Source organism: Pelodiscus sinensis, chromosome 20, assembly GCF_049634645.1.
Source record: "Pelodiscus sinensis isolate JC-2024 chromosome 20, ASM4963464v1, whole genome shotgun sequence".
Taxonomy (NCBI): Eukaryota; Metazoa; Chordata; order Testudines; family Trionychidae; genus Pelodiscus; species Pelodiscus sinensis.
This window is the reverse complement of record NC_134730.1, coordinates 2,237,804-2,253,971: the sequence shown is the minus strand read 5'-3', so window position 1 is coordinate 2,253,971 and position 16,168 is coordinate 2,237,804. Positions and strand designations below refer to the sequence as shown.

The 16,168-nt window shown below is 51.1% G+C and overlaps 1 protein-coding gene across 1 annotated transcript in view; it reads right to left on the bottom strand.

The window, feature by feature from the left end:
* Positions 1–15,406, bottom strand: part of NTN1 (netrin 1) — a 204,277-nt gene extending 188,871 nt beyond the window's left edge. The window contains exon 1 of the mRNA XM_075903483.1: positions 15,254–15,406. The gene's annotated coding sequence lies outside the window, so the exon portion shown is untranslated. The remainder of the gene's footprint in view (positions 1–15,253) is intronic.
* Between the last annotated feature and the right edge of the window lie 762 nt (positions 15,407–16,168).

Genomic DNA, 16,168 nt, shown 5'->3' with positions numbered 1-16,168 from the left:
AGAGAGATCCTTTTGTAGATCTTCTCAGTCTGCCTGGGACTTACCTATCTTAAGCAGTTTTGTATTATCTGAAAATTTTGCCACCTCCCCATTTGTCCCTTTATCCAGACAATTTATGAATATGTTGGTACAGTTCCCTGGGGATACCACTATTTATCTCCTTTCTGAAAACTGACCATTTATACCTACCCTTTGTTTCCTATCTTGTAACCAGGTACCAGTCCACAAGAGAGCCTTCCCTCTTCTCCCATGACAACTTACTTTGCTTAAGAGCCTTCGGTGAGGGACCTTGGCAAAGGCTTTGAGGATACTTAAGTATACAGTGTTCACTGGATACCCCTTGTCTACATGCTTGTTGACCCCCTCGACGAACTCTAATAGATTGGTGAGACATGACTTCCTTTTACAAAAACCAAGTTGACTCCTCCACCACAAATTATGTCCATCTATATGTCTGACAGTTTTGATCTTTACTATGGGTCTAAAATTTACATTTTTTCAACTATAAATATAAGATTATGGGAACTAAATTAAATTGTATTCTCTAAAGGGCTATAAACCATGACTTATGAGGGAAGATAGAAAAAACTGGGTTTGTTTAGTCTGGGAAAGAGAAGAGTGAGAGGGGACATGGTGACATCTTTCAAGTATCTAAAAGGTTGTTCTAAGGAGGAGGGAGAAAATTATTCTCCTTAACCTCTGATGATAGGAGATGCAGCAATGTGCTTAATGTGCAGCAAGGGAGGTTTAGGTTGGAGAGGAGGAAAAACTTCCTGTCAGGTTGGTTAAGCACTGGAATAAATTGCCTAGGGAGGTTTTGGAATCGCCATCACTCGAGATATTTAAGAGCAGGTTAGACAAACACAGGGATGGTCCAACATGCTAGCCACTAGCCACGTGTGGTTATTTGGCCAGTTGAGTGTGGCTGCAAAACTGGTTGGACACTAAAAAACTAGATGGTGCTTGGTTCTGCCGTGAGGGCAGGGGACTGCACCTAATGACTTCTTGAGGGCCCTTCCAGTTCTATGATTCTGTGATAGTTTCGGCCAGTTTTCCTAGTACTGAGGTCGGGCTTACCAGCCTGTAATTGCTGGGCTCACCTCTGGAGCCCTTTTTAAAAATGGCCATCAGCTTCTCCCAGACGTGGAGTGTCCTACCCAAAGCCAGAACGGAGCGTGTAGTGAGGCAAAATGGCTTCCAAGCCTGACAGTGCAGGATGTAGCCCACCAGCCCACCCCAGATGGAAGTAACGGGGGGGAGAGAAGGGGTGAACAGGAAGTAGAGAGAGCCCCACAGCGCAGCGAGGGGGCGGAAGACATCTCACGCCAGCTGCAAGACTCCTGAGCAAAGCGCCGAGCTGCCCCACGCCCTGCCCCTGGAGGGAACCGAGGCTGGAGAGAGGTGACTGGGACAGTCATGGGCCACCTGTCCAGAAGCTGCTGAGGAGACGTGGCCCACAGACTGAGGTGGGAAGTTGCCCAGGGAACCAGGTGTTAAGTCAGGTTGGGCTGTCGCAGTACGAGTGTTTGGCAGGATTCCTGCTGACCCAGTGATGCCTAGGCTGGCACCCCATGGGATTGGATGGGTCCAGTTTCCCCTACCTCCCTGCCACCAAGCTCACCCCTGGGATGGGGGGCTGCTCACCTTGGCCAGGAAACCTGGACCGTGTCCGTGGCCTGCCCCAGCCCAAAGGCTGAAGATAAAATTCTCGCTGCCCCACCCAGGGGGTCAGACAGAGTCCCCTCTGCCCCCACCAGGAGGCTTGGGCTAAAGACTGTGTTGCCTGGCCCCACCCTATGGGTCAGAGCCTCTAGAGTGCTCCTTGCTTTTGTTTGCTGTCTCCTGCAGTAAGACAGAGGGGCCCCCCATAGAACCTGGAAGTGAGGGAGCATTACAGACTGCATTACATTTGCATAGCTGGTAATACGCATCCATCCAATATGGGCTAATAGCTCATGAAATCCTGGGGTTAGGAACGGGTCCTTGATTTTACTGATGAGCTGGGACTGCCCCCTTTCTGATGGGATAGCACACTTGTTTCTAGCTCTGGAGATCGTGAAAGAGCAGCCCTCCAGGGCTGGGAATTTCAAAATAGCGTAAAGTGTTTGCCCACTTATTTCCTGTTAATTTACATAGGAACTGGGCATCTAACTCTCATAGGAGGCTTTGCCGATCTCAGACTAAACTTACAACATTACTGTGTTTTGCAAATAAAACTGTTCCTATATTTACAAGTTTGGACAAAAATCAGGAGGAGGGAATTTAATGAAATGCTTCACTGACGATCTCCTCTATTTTTTGCCAGCTCTGTGGTTGGTCAGACATTTCTGATCCTTTCAAAATGTTGAAAAAATGTTGCGGTGGATTTTTAGTGGCATTTTACATTTATTTAGCAACCACCTGCACTTTTATCAGCAAAGGACTTTGGAGACTTGGTGATGTCAGTTGCATTTTTAGCCTAAATGCAGCCTGGATCTAGACATGAAGGTTATTCATTTTAGGCAACAATTTAAGAAGGCAGGAAAATAAAAGCTAGAAGGCTAGAACCCGATGCAGGGGAGACTTACGAGTCAACATAGGTCTCTCAACTTAGATTTGCTTCTTAGAATGAGGACACAATACCAAAGGGGGTAACACCACAGATAAGGTAGCATATACTACAGGGACTCCACGGGCCAGACCCTGCCCTTGGAGGATCTAGCCTGCACTGCACCCTGAGCTGTGTGAGCGGAGGGCAGGTCAGTGAGGTTTTTAGTTTGTTTTGGTTCTCCACCCCTGCCATGAAGAAGGACACCACCAGCATGTGGCACCGTGATGGATACTTTGGAAGGAGAAGGCTCAGAAAGAGGACCCCCATTTGATGGGATTAACTCAAGGAAGAAGAAAAGTTTTCACAAATCAGATAGGCACCTGGCTGGCTTTAAGCAAGTCAGTCCCGCTCGTTCTAAGGAGGCTGCTCACATGCTCATTGCTTTGCTGAATTGGAGCCACAGTAACCACATCACATTATCATTGTTGTAATGGTGTCAGAAGTCTTCTGAAAACAGTTTTCCAGCCCAGCATGGAACCCCAGAACCCCAGGCCAGGTTCCTCTCTTCCACAGTCTAAGTCCCACCCTAAAAAGCAACTAACCTGCAAAAAGACATTTCCATCCCCACGTCAGCCTGCCCCCTGCTGCAGCTGCTGGACGGATGGGAAGGTGGCCCGGTCGTACATGACCAGCAGGCCGATGAGCCAATTGCAGTGACACAGGAAGGTGCCAGCATATGGGAATTCTCATGCAGAAAGCCCACTATGCACGGAGCATAAGTACATAAGAGGGGCCGTACTGGGTCAGATCAAAGGTCCGTCTAGCCCAGTATCCTGTCTGCCGACAGTGGCCAGCACCAGGTGCCCCAGAGGGGGTGGACCAAAGACAATGATCAAGTGATTTGTCTCGTGCCGTCCTTCTCCAGCCTCTGACAAACAGAGCCAGGGACACCACGATGGTTCATTTGCTACCTTCAACTTCTCAATGAGAAGGTGCATTCCCATGCAGCAGCATCTGTGTCTGCCCCTCGCACTGGTTTGTGCAGAATTCTGACCTGTTTGCTCACTGGCACCTTGCACTGGGATCCGTGTTAGCTTTACCACTGATTTCAATGAAGATCCAGTCTGTGATCTTAGACCTGATCTCCATGCTCTTCAGCAATGCCTACGGTCCAGATCCTGCAGAAGCACGTGCACGTGCTTAGTTTTGCACACTGTGAATAGCGCTGTTGCTGTCCATGGGACTACTCACCGGGTGAAACACTGAGCACGTGTGCAAGGCAGGATCATGGCCCGAGTCAAGGATGCAGAAGCAGGCCCACAGTGCCAGGGAGTGTTTCGTTTTGCATGGTTCTCACGCTGCTTCCTCACACAATTTGAAATCAAGATTCCTCACCTCTATGGTGCACTGGTTTTGCCTCATACTTACAAGAGCAAGGAAGGGTGTAGATTGCCTGGTGTGTATCTAAAGTTATTTGGATAACACTGTACTCAGACTGGGAAGGAGTCGATTTTTATCTGTAAATATCGATTGATTTCACTGCACACATGTGCGTGCACACACACTGATGAAAAATGTTTTCATCAATAGTAATTGAAATGCACAGACAGGCAAAGCAAGAACAGAGCGGCTTGAGAGCTGGTGAGGGGTTGATTTAAGGCCCTTTTGTGCCTTCTGGCCTGTGATGGTGACACATTTGTGTTTTAACAATTCTAACAATATAATGTTTTGACTCTCAAAGTCAGCTGTCCTCAAGTAAAAAAAAGGCTTAAACCCCATAATTTTACATAACTGTGAAAAATAATTGATAACAAATTTAAAAATGCTTAAAAACGAACATAGACACCTGTCAAAATTATATATATAAAAATCAAATTCTGCTCCCTCCCCCCCGACTTTACGCCCTGGATTGAGGAGCCGTGGCCAAGCCACTGAGGCTCTTGATTATAGTTGTGGGCTGGAGTTTTGCAAAATCTCACACTGAAAGGCTGATTCCAGTTCACCCCATGGCAAATCCATTGGGTTACGGGCACCATAGGCAGTCAGATGTGACACTGGCCACATCTCTGGAAACCAGTATACCCCTGTCAGCCTTGTGAGCCACCTGTGGCTTGGAGCAAACATTGACTTTGATACAAGATGCGTTTATAAGCTGTAGATCAGCAAAATATTTAAGCATGTGCTTAACTTTAAGTATGAGAGTAGTGCTAGTAAAAATCAAAGGAATTACTTGAGTGCTTAAAAAATGAGTATTCCTGTGGCACCTTAGGCTGTGTCTAGACTACAGGGTTTTGTCGACAAAAGTGGCCTTTTGTCGACAAAACTATACCTGCGTCTACACTACCGCTGAGTTCTGTCGACATACCATCAACAGAATTCGGCCATTTTGTCGATGGTGGTAAACCTCATTCTACGAGGAATAACGTCTTTTGTCGACAGAATTCTGTTAACAGAAGGCGTTATTGCATCTACACTGTCCTTTGCGTCTACACTCTCATGTCGACAAAGTGGCTTGCTTTGTCGACAGAACTGGCGATAGTCTAGACGCTCTTTGTCGACAGAAGCCTGTAGTCTAGACGTACCCTTAGAGACCAGCAAAATATATATGGTGTCACTAGTGGGCAAAACCCACTTCCTCAGATGATGAGCTTAAAGTTCAAGTGCTTAAAGTTGGCTTTGTGCTTAAATACCTTGCCGAATGGGGGACATAATTAAATGAAAATGGAGTGCAGTTAATTGTATAGTAGGTGTCACTACATGAATATTTGATACCTTGTAAGACCTTTTTCAGATGCACTTTACTAATTCACAGACTTTATGATGCTTACAAAAAATCTGGCTGTTTCTAAACACTTCTCATCAAAAGCTTACTAGCAGAGTTGCCATAGCAGTGGAGGGCTCATACTTCTAGGATTCCGTTAGTTTTACAAAATATACTATATTGTACTGACAAGGGCCGTAGCGGGGTGACCATAAGCCTGGGTAAACAATTGTCAAAAGAAATGGAGAAAGCAGATCTGGTGATGCATTAAGTCCTGATCCTGTTACCATATTTGCTAACTTCCTTGGTAATTCTCACTAGTCACTAATTTGTAATGGTCTTGTTGTCACCAATGTGAATTAGTTAGAGTCTCCTATTATATATTATTGAGAGCACTCACCTCTGGAGTGCATGCTGTTGCTGCATGCAGGACTGCAGGCCTTTTCCTGGCACCCTTGCAGGTTATCAACCTGGCTTGACAGGAGTGGCTCAGCCCTTCAGCCAGGTCATACAATCAAAGTGATCCCCTGCAGGGGTAGCAAAGGTGCAACAAAACTGTCTATCTGCCCTCGCAAGGGTTGTCAGCCCCAGCTCTGGGCCCTTGAAATTCAGCCCTTCGCCTGAGCTTCCAAATGAGACGTGTGCACTTCTCTGGGTTTGCCCCACTCCAATAGTGACCAGTGGGGGCACCTGGGCCCAGCCACTATTGTGGGCTCCAACTACAGCAGCCACACACTGATTGGTTCAATTTATTGCTGCTACTTCCCTGGGCCTCTTCGCACCTTCACCCTGACCTCAGAGTTAAAGGCCTCCAGTCTTCTCTCCCAGCTTAAGCAAAAGTAGGAGCAGCCAGAGCCAAACTCTGGTTATCCCTCAAGTTCTGGTGGCCACAGATGAGAGGAGAGGAGAGGAGAGGAGAGGAGAGGAGAGGAGAGGAGAGGAGAGGAGAGGAGAGGAGAGGATGGATAGCCGTGCCGTGCCGTGCCGTGCCGTGCCCCACCCCACTCCTCTGGTCCCAATCTGTAACCGAGCTACTAACTCCTGCAGGCTTTTTAATAGAGCCAGCTGCCCTCAGATTGGTTGCTTCCATGAAACCTTTCTAGGCAGGCCTGGAGGACCCAACTTTGCTGCTTCAGTTGGACTTGATACACCACATTGTATTGTATTGTATTCATGTGGATTTAGGAACATAACTTTAAACCTTGGCACACATAGAGACACACAATACACTTTATGGGCCAAATCCTATGTCTTTACCTATGCCCTCTCGATTGCTAGATTGTAAGATCTCTGGGGGCAAGAACTGGCTTGATACCAGAGTACAGTATACCCAAGAGTACACTGATCAGACTAGAGAGATGATAAATAGGAATAACAATTCCTTACACAGAGAAAACTCCCATGTAATGGACGGTTTTGAATGAGTCAGGTTGAGCAGTAATGGGCCCTTTAACAATAGGTCTCATGCACACACACATTCTGCAGAGAATACACCCAGATTCTGAACAAACAGAGAGAAATCTCCAGCCAGGTATGTTGCTTGGGGTGTGATGTGCACACTAGCCCGTTCTGTTATGATCTAGAGATGATCACAATGGCTCCTTTTGGGTTTATAATCTATGACCTATAACACCAATTCAGTATCCCATGTCATGAGTTTAAATGGCAAAAACAAAGCTGCAGTCTCTGCAGAGACAGCCCTAGGTATAGAAAGACTCCAACGCCAATGAATAATTGAAATTTGCTGGGTTTCAGCGTCACTTCCTAATCTTAAATTCTAGAATGATGGAAATGTAGGGCAGGAAGGGGCCTTGAGAGGTCATCTGCTCCAGTCTCTTGTGCTGAGGCCACCCTGACAGGTGCTTGTCTAACCTCTTCTTAAAATCCTGCAGTGATGAGGTTTCCACAACCTCCCTGGGAAGCCTGTTCCTGAACTTAATAATCCTTCTTTGTTAGAAACTTTCTCCTAATATCTGCCCTTGATGCAGACTTAGCCCATTCATTTTTATCCTGCGTTTTAGGGGGCTGGAGCATATAACTTATGAGGAGAGGCTGAGGGACTTGGGTCTGTTTAGTCTGCAGAAGAGAAGAGTGAGGGGGGATTTGAGAGCAGCCTTCAACTTCCTGAAGGGAGGTTCCAAAGAGGATGGAGAGAGGCTGTTCTCAGGGGTGACAGATGGCAGAACAAGGAGCAATGGGCTCAAGTTGTGGTGGGAGAGGTCTAGGTTGGATATTAGGAAAAACTATTTCCCTAGGAGGGTGGTGAAGCACTGGGATGGGTTCCCTAGGGAAGTAGTGGAGTCTCCATCCCTAGAGGTGTTTAAGTCTCGGCTTGACAAAGCCCTGGCCGGGTTGATTGAGTTGGGATTGGTCCTGCCTAGGGCAGGGGGCTGGACTTGATGACCTTCTGAGGTCTCTTCCAGTTCTATGATTCTGTGCTTTCAGTGGACATTCTATGCTTTCTTCCTCTTTAGAACAGCTCTTCACATATTTGAGAACCTAGTGTCAGTCTGGCTGGCAGCAGTTCCAGGCCTCAGAGCAGAGCAGACAATGGGACCCCCACAATGCGGCCGACCTGACGTTCGGGCGGAGCGGCCGCCTTGCATGGCGGGCATGTTCCCTCTTACTTTTTTCAGTCCCACTGTGCAATACCTTCTGTTCTATGCTCCGAGACATGCGCAGGTGTGCATCCCCAGGAGAAACAAAAACCCTCCATAGAATATATGTTTAAAAAGTTACCTCAGGGATTGTTACTCTGGCCAGAACAAGTAAGGCATTTGGGAACGCACTACTCATAAATAGTATGAAATGCACGGAGCAGTTAAAACTCTAAAAGGGCGCCCTTGGAAAGAGTAAAATTACACAGAATCTATGTGTATCGCAGGAAGTACCAAGAAGTAACAACTATAAAACACAAGGATATGTTGGGAGGTGACTGTGAGACTGTGTGTGTAACTCTGTGTGTGTGTGATACAGACTGTGTGTGTAACTCTGTGTGTGTGTGTGATACAGACTGTGTGTGTAACTGTGTGTGTGAGTGATACAGACTGTGTGTGTAACTCTGTGTGTGTGATACAGACTGTGTGTGTGTGTGATACAGACTGTGTGTGTAACTCTGTGTGTGTGTGTGATACAGACTGTGTGTGTAACTCTGTGTGTGTGTGTGATACAGACTGTGTGTGTGTGTGTGCAGCAATGTGTGTGCTGGCTGCTGGGGATACTTCAGAAATGCCTGAGCTGTGTCTGTGTCTCTCCGTCTTTGTTTCTGAGCCCTTTCTCCTCTCCTCTGTTCTGCAGAGATGGGGGGGGGGGAGCATGGCCAGGGGGAGGGAGAGTGTGTGTGTGTGTGTGTGTGTGTGAGGCACTAACACACTCACCGTTCACAATAGAAGGAAGCGCTCTGACCCCAGTCCTCCCTAGCCAGAGCCGCAGGTGTCCCTGGGATACAGGGGCAGGAGCCATCAGCACCCCCAACTCCTGCTCCGCACAACTAGCAGGAGGTCCCAGGAGCACTGAGCTGCAGCAGGACTGAGCAACAACGGGGGGAGGGGCACCTGCGTCTCTGGGCTAGGAGGCAAGTGAATCTCCTGCCCTTTGAAATTGTCTGGGATCCTGGGCAATTGCCCCGTTTGCCCCTCCCCCCATCACCCCATCAGCCGGCCTGCCTGGTGCCAGGTCCCACCTCGGCGTTCTTCTCTCAAGGCCACACATGCCCAGTTATTTCCACCTTTCTTCACAGGCCAGGCCTCTAACCTTTTCGTTATCCGCCCTCCTCCGGACTCTCTCCAGCGTGGCTGGATCTTTCCTAAAGCATCATGCCCCAAACGGGACACAATACTCAGAGCCAGCACCCCCGCCCAGGCCCCATCCTACCTCACACCTTCCCCAAGCCCCCGCCCCCACTGGCCCCAGGCCTTCCCCAAGCCCCCGTCCCCACTGGCCACAGGCCTTCCCCAAGCCCCCCCCACTGGCCCCAGGCCTTCCCCAAGCCCCCGCCCCCACTGGCCACAGGCCTTCCCCAAGCCCCCCCCCACTGGCCCCAGGCCTTCCCCAAGCCCCCGCCCCCACTGGCCCCAGGCCTTCCCCAAGCCCCCCCCCCCCCCCACTGGCCACAGGCCTTCCCCAAGCCCCCCCCCCCCCACTGGCCCCAGGCCTTCTCCAAGCCCACCCCACCCTGCCCCTTGCACTCTCGCCTGAGCAACACAGCCCAGGGGCTACAGGGGCCTGGCACTGCCGCAGCAAGGGTCGCTCCTCCACTCACCACACAGTCAGCGGGGAGCCGGAGCTACCTGCTCTGCTCTGCCTCACCACCCCGCTCTCCTGGCCCACTGCACCCTCTTCTCCGCCTTGGGGTCAGGCATTCTTCTTCCTGCCCCTGTGGGGAAGCTGAGGCAGCTGGCCGGGAGAAGGCAGTGGGGCAAAGCAGAGCAGGCACCCACTCCAGTTCTCAGTGCCATGGTGAGTGCACGGGGTGACCCCTGCTGCCACCCCAGGCCAAGCCCCAATAATCCCCTGGGTCCCTCCTGTCCATGGGATAGTTGGGGTGGCCTCCGTGGGGCCCCCAAAAGCACGGGGCTATGGATGAGACAGCTGTGACAGCACCCCAGCAGAGGGACAGAGAGAAACAATGACCTCCTATGTCTTCTGCACAGCACTTCCATGAATAGACACGAGTGTATTCGTATTTTTTGCAACTGCCTCATATTATGGGTGTCTGTTTACTCTGGGATCCACTCTAATCCCCCATCCTATTCAGCAGTACAACCTCCGGGCCAGTTAGTCCCCATTTTGTTGTCGTGCTTTTGATTTTTTCCTTCAGGCTTTTGCTCTTGTTGTCACTGATCTTCATTTTGTTGCGTTCGGACCAATTCTCCAATTTGGTAACGTCTTTTTTAATTTTAACCCCGCAAAGATCTTGCAGCCCTTTCCACTTCATTTGCAGATTTTATAAGCAACACATGCCACTCCATTACCCAAGCCATTCGAGACAATGCTGAAGAACAGCAGATCTCTGCAGGACCCCAGAAGAGACTCCCTCGCAGTTTGACAGTGAACCCTTGAATACAATTCTGTACCCACCTTATAGTAATTTCACCAGGACCACATTCCTGGGTTTGATTACTAGAATGTCACGTGGGCATGGAACTGGGTCAAAAGCCTTACTAAAATCAAGACATGTAGCATATCTACTGCTTCCCCCTAATCACCAGGCCAGTATGCCTGTCAAAGAAAGAAATTAGGTTGGTTTGGCATGATTTGTTCTTGACAATTCCATGCTGGCTATTGCTCATTACCCTATTATCCTCCACATACTGACATGTTCATTATTTAATACTCTCCCAGTATCTTTCCAGGTATTAAAGTTATGCTGATTTGTTTATAATTCCTGGGGTCCTCTTTGTTCTCCTTTTCAAAGAGAGGTGCTATGTTTGCCCATCTCAGGTCCTCTGGGACCTCACCTCCATGAGTTCTTAAAGACAATTACTGATCCGTCCAAGATTTCCAAAGATACATATCATCAGGCCATAATGTCTTGAATACATCGGACTTACCTAACCTCCTTTCCCCGTATTCCGGCTTGTGTTCCTTCCTCCCATGTTGTGAATACTGTGTTTAGTATCTGATCACCATTAACCATTTTCTCCTTCTCAAAATAGGACTTAAATACCTCCGCTTTCTCAGTGTCATTCATTATTAGCACTTCTTCCTCACAAGTAATGGACCTACATGAGCCATCATTTTTCTCTTGCTGGTAATGTATTCATGGAACCTCTTTGTATTGCCTTTTTCCTCCCTATTAATATTAACTCATTTTGTAACTTAGCCGTTCTGCTTTTGTGCTTGAACTACTCTTTTGTGCTCATGCTCAGTAATTTATCTTATGTTCTTATCCATGTTTTCACTTTTTGTAGGACTTCTTTTTGATTTTCAGGCCATTAAACAGTTCTTGAGGCCAGCACATTGGCCTCTTAGGGTCTGTCTATATGGCAAGGAAAAACCTGTGGCTGGCCCATACCAGCTGAGTTCCTGGGGCTCAGGCTAAGGGACTGTTTAATTGAAGTGTAGCCCCTTAAGCAGAGCCCTCCCAGACAGACTCAGCTGACCTGGGCTAGCTGCAGGTGTCTAATTGCAGTGGAGACCTGCCCTCACTGCTCTTCCTTTCTTTCCTCTGCACCGGGATAGTTTTTCATTGTACTTTAAATATGGTCTCTGAGAAAATGCCAGTTCGCCTGAATCCCCCTCCTCCCTCCGATTTTCTTCCCATGGGACCTTGCCTACCAGTTTTCTGAGGCTGTTAAAGTCTGCCAGCATGAACACATCTAATTATCTAAGTAGATTCCTTCACCTGTTCTTTTATGTGCTTTCCTGAAAGAAAAGGGGTAATAGGAAAAGAAGTCCCACATAACCCAGTGGTGTTTTTAAGGGGCTAACTGCATAGGGTTATGGTGTCATCTTAGTCATCGGGCCATGGCTTTCTGTGATCAAAAAGGAAAAGGAATTGATCAATCTCAGACGGGAACTGCGTATTCTCACCATCATCATTGCAATCAAGGATAATACAGAACGACATGCAAGACGATACAATGCAACGCAATCTATGTGCAACATGTGTCAGTCTGGCAGCATTTTAAACGGGCAGTAGAGGCTAGATCAGCCTATTTACCAATTAATGTGATAATGTCACAGTAAGCAGGGGCTGAAATATCTTGCCGAGGGTTTAATGTCAAATTAAGTCGCTCATCAGCAGAGCACAGCAGAGTGTCGGTGGTTACGAAGATAAAACCTTTCCCCGAGCTGATTCATACATCCCGGATTGCTTTGCAACCCATTTACCGGAAAAAGTGAAAAGGCAGCGGCGGCACCGGGGGACGTTATAAAAGCAGGTTCTGGTGGCCTTTGGGGCTGGTGAGATGCCTCGCTACAGTTATGGCTTAGCTCCCTTCCCCCCTTAAGGCTGCGGGACCGCACTCCCCTAGGGGACCAGGCCCTGACCGCAGGAAGCACCCGGAGGGAAGCCGCCGGCTCCGGGACTCGCAGAGGCGGCGGGGGGCCAAGCGGCCCGTTGCCTGCGGAGCTGGGCTGCCGGTGGCGGCGAGGGAAGTGGCTTAGCGGAGCGGGATGAACAGCGACTCTCCTTGGCTCCGTGGGGCCCGAAACCCCGGGGCGATCCCGGAGCTCGCCGCGGCTCGGCCGGCGGGGTTCGGAGCCCCCGGCGCTGTAAACCCGCCGGCCCGCTGCGCTCGGGGCCCTTCGCGCCGCGTGGCCGCTTTGCGCCCCTGGTCTGCAGCGCGGGGGCGCATCTGCCCGGGCGGGTGTCCCGCACAGCCCCCCCCCCCAGCCGCCAAGGCCTCGGGAGAAAGGGCCAGTGCGGGATGCCCGCCCGGCCAACAAGCGGCTGCGAGGAATCGCTCGCCACCCGGGCTCGGCTGTAAGGAGCAGGGCGCAGACGGCTCCGCCGGGATGTTGCCGAGAGCCGCTCGCTTTGCGCGCTGAGGGCTGCCCGGGATTTCGGAGAGGGGGGTCTAAGAAGGGCTGCGCCGTGACGAACGCGCGGCTCCCTGGGCAGCTGGGGAAAGGGCGGATCGCTCCGAATTGCCAGCGGCGGCCTCTCTGGCTGTGGCCAGGAATCCGTGCGGCCCCCGAGGGCGCAGCACATGGCGGGAGCAGAGAGTCTGCAGGCGGGAGGGCGAGGGGACAATTTCCTGCGCAAGGAGCTGTCGGGTCAGGGCGCCGCTGTCCTCGGACCCGAGGGGCGTCAGTGTCCCCCCCCCCCCCCCCCCGACACACACTCGCAAAGGTCGCCCCGTTTGGGTTGTTTTTCCAGTTGGGCTACGCGTAGGGCCGGGGCCGTGAGTCCCCCCTTCGCCCTTCCTGGGGGATCCCGAGGGCGAGAGCGGCCGGGTGCGCGTTTAACCCCCCGTGTTCCACGGTTCCAAACCGGCTCCGAGCCGCACGGGAGATGGCGGGCGGGCGCCATCCGCAGCAGGTTGTTTTCCGGCTGTGCCGCGCTCCGCACCCAGCCGGTGGGCACCGTTCAGCTGCCTCGCCAAAACAACCCTCTCCGGGGCGGGGGAAACTGGGCCGGCGGCGTAAAAAATCCCCGCGGGTTCGTTGGAGCGACGGATCCCTGCGTCTTGCGCGTCGCTGGAACAGGATCGCTCCCGGCTGGATCCCACGGGGCGGCTTTTGCCAGCGGGGTGGTGGCGATTCGAAAACTCACGTTTCGAGCTGTCACCGCTGCCGCCTCGCCTGGCAGAACCGTGCCCTCCAGGTGCCGGTTCAAACCGCTCCGTGGTCGGAGCCGATGGGAAAGCAGCTGATCCCGCTCCAGAGCCATTTCTTCTCTCTAACGGATCCGCGGGCCTGTTCGGTCCGTTTCAGGGCTACGGGGGATTCCCTACAGGAGCCGGTACGATGGGTTATCCCCCCCCCCCCTCCACGCGCACATACACACAAAGTATTACTAAGAATCCTGCAAATCTCAACTTTATAAAGCGGCTCGCTGTGGCGTTCTGCCCCCCAGGAAACTCCCCTGGAGTTATGGGGAAACGATCCTGTTCCCCCTAAAGTCCAGGGGGCAGGCAGCGGCGTCCCTGCCTCAAAAAATGGGCTGGCGGGGGCATTTGGTCGGTCTCGGCGCTTAAGGACTCGGCTGTGACCATTTTGTCGTTGGGGCTCAGTTTTAAATCTGCTCCTTTCACCTCGGATCTGGTGGCGGTCTGGTGGGGCGGGGAAGAGAGGGAGAAACTCGAAAGAAATGTATTTAAATAGCAACCTTTTAAAAATCTGTGCTATGTTAAAAGTCAAAGAACTTTAAATTGTTGCATTCTTGCCAGATTCTCCCCCTCTGCTTTTAGTAATAAACTATTATTTACACAGCAATCTGCACACTTTTTTATTTTTAGAGGGAAACACAACAAAATCCTCCTCTCAAAATTATTTTAAAGTTTTTTTCCCTCCCCCAAGTAATTGTAAGTTTTATGGAAATCCAAAGAAGACCCCGGTTTGAAATAATCAGGAGCGATTTATTCCTATAGAGTGACAGTTCTTTTGAACAGTAACCGAATGGCATTTTCTGTCTTTCTGAAAGCTTTTCTTCCAGATTTTGTTCAGATTAGGCTGGGGAGATGAATGCCGGCATTATCCAGACCAGTAGCTATTCTGAAATGCCAAATTAATTACCAAGGGCTGAATCAAGGCGATGGGGACTGAGAAGAGGGGCGGCGAGGTGGGGGAAACGGTTTTAGGTGTGAAAATATCGGTGCGATATTTTAAATCCCGACAACCTAGTGAAAACGCGGAAATTCGGAGTAGGGTGCCCGCGGGCGCAGGGCCGGAGTTCGGGTTGGTTTTGTCTGGCTTGGGACTGCTCGACACCCCAGGCCCCTGCCGCGCCTGGGGACTTGCTTTTACATTCTTGTTTCGCGGCGCTGAGAAATCCCCACACTTCTAAGGCAGCGATGGCCTTCCCGATTTCAGGTGGGAAATTCTGTCCGAGGCAACTCAAACCCGCTTGCACGAATACACACTTGAACGTGATTAGCGGGGGGGGGGGCTCCCCTTAGAAGGAGTGTGAGAAATCGGTTTTGGCAACGAACAGAATGAAAGGGGAAGGAGGGAAAGCGGGACGAAAGCGGGTAAAGACCCCGCACTGCAATCTTAAGAACACGGACGCTCATGCCCCAGATACCCCCCCCCCCGCTTTGCTCTGTGTCCCCCGGGGCCCCGGGAGTTTGTGTCTGACTTTCCAAACTCCTCGTTCGGGTTGTCTCCTCTCGCCCAACAGCAACCAAGCCGCCGCCCGAGGACACGGGCTTTGGCTGCCAACAGCCCCCCTCGCCTGCAGAGCCGCCCCGCGGAAACGCCCCGAGTTTAGCTCGCCGACACGAGAAGCGGCAGCCATGGCCCCCGTTATACCGCCCAGAAAAGACCCCGCGTCTCCTCCTGCAGCCGGCCCTTACCTTCGAGAGGCAGCCCCGCGCCGGAGGGAGTGTTAGCGAATCCCGTTATTTGGGTCTCCCCGGCAGGAGTGATCAAGAGTTTGGGGCGCACGGCCCCTTTAAGATGCTCTTCCAAAATAGCCTACCACGTGGTGTCTCTCCGACGCTGCCCTTTGCGTCCTCGCTGCCTCCTCGCGAAGCAGCCCTCTACCTGCAGCGGGCCGGCGGGGTGGCTGAAATGTGTCCCACGTCTGCGGTGGCTTTTCGCCTTCAGCTGAGCTCCTGGGGAGGGAGACTCTTGGGGATTTCATGCTTCTGTGAGCTCCAAAGCGCTACGCCAGGGACCCCTCGCCCGTCCAAAAAGTGATCAACCAGTTGATTCTCCCGGGCCAGTTTTGTTTTCAATGAAAAGATAAAGGAGGAGAAAGGGGAAGTGTGTGTGTGTGTGTGTGTGTGTGTGTGTGTGTCTGTGTGTGTGTGTGGAGGGGGGGGGGTCGTTGCAAAAACTTCCCCGCACACAAACATACCTGGCATGGTTTGCATTGTCCAGCACGGGGGGTTACAAAAATACCGCAGAGAATGGGAGGAAGAATAGAAGCAGGATTTAAACTCTCCTCACAGGAACCTGGAATGCTAAGTGCTTCCAAGGTTGCAAGGCTGGAAACGTAGACGGGGGAGATGAGGGGACAGGAGCGTGGGGGTGGGGGTGGGGGTTATATGCTTCCAACTTGCACAAATAGCACCTTTGCAGGAATGTGTTGACATTTCCATTTGCAATTAGCAAGCAGGGCAGGCTTGGTATGTACAGTATAAGGTATGGAAGGCTCTACACTGTTCCCAATCCGAAGAGCAATAACCGGAAATTAGAAAAGGAATGTTGGCGAGCAGGACTTTTCTCTGGTGCATTCATGTCTGTGTTGCTACTAACATAGATCA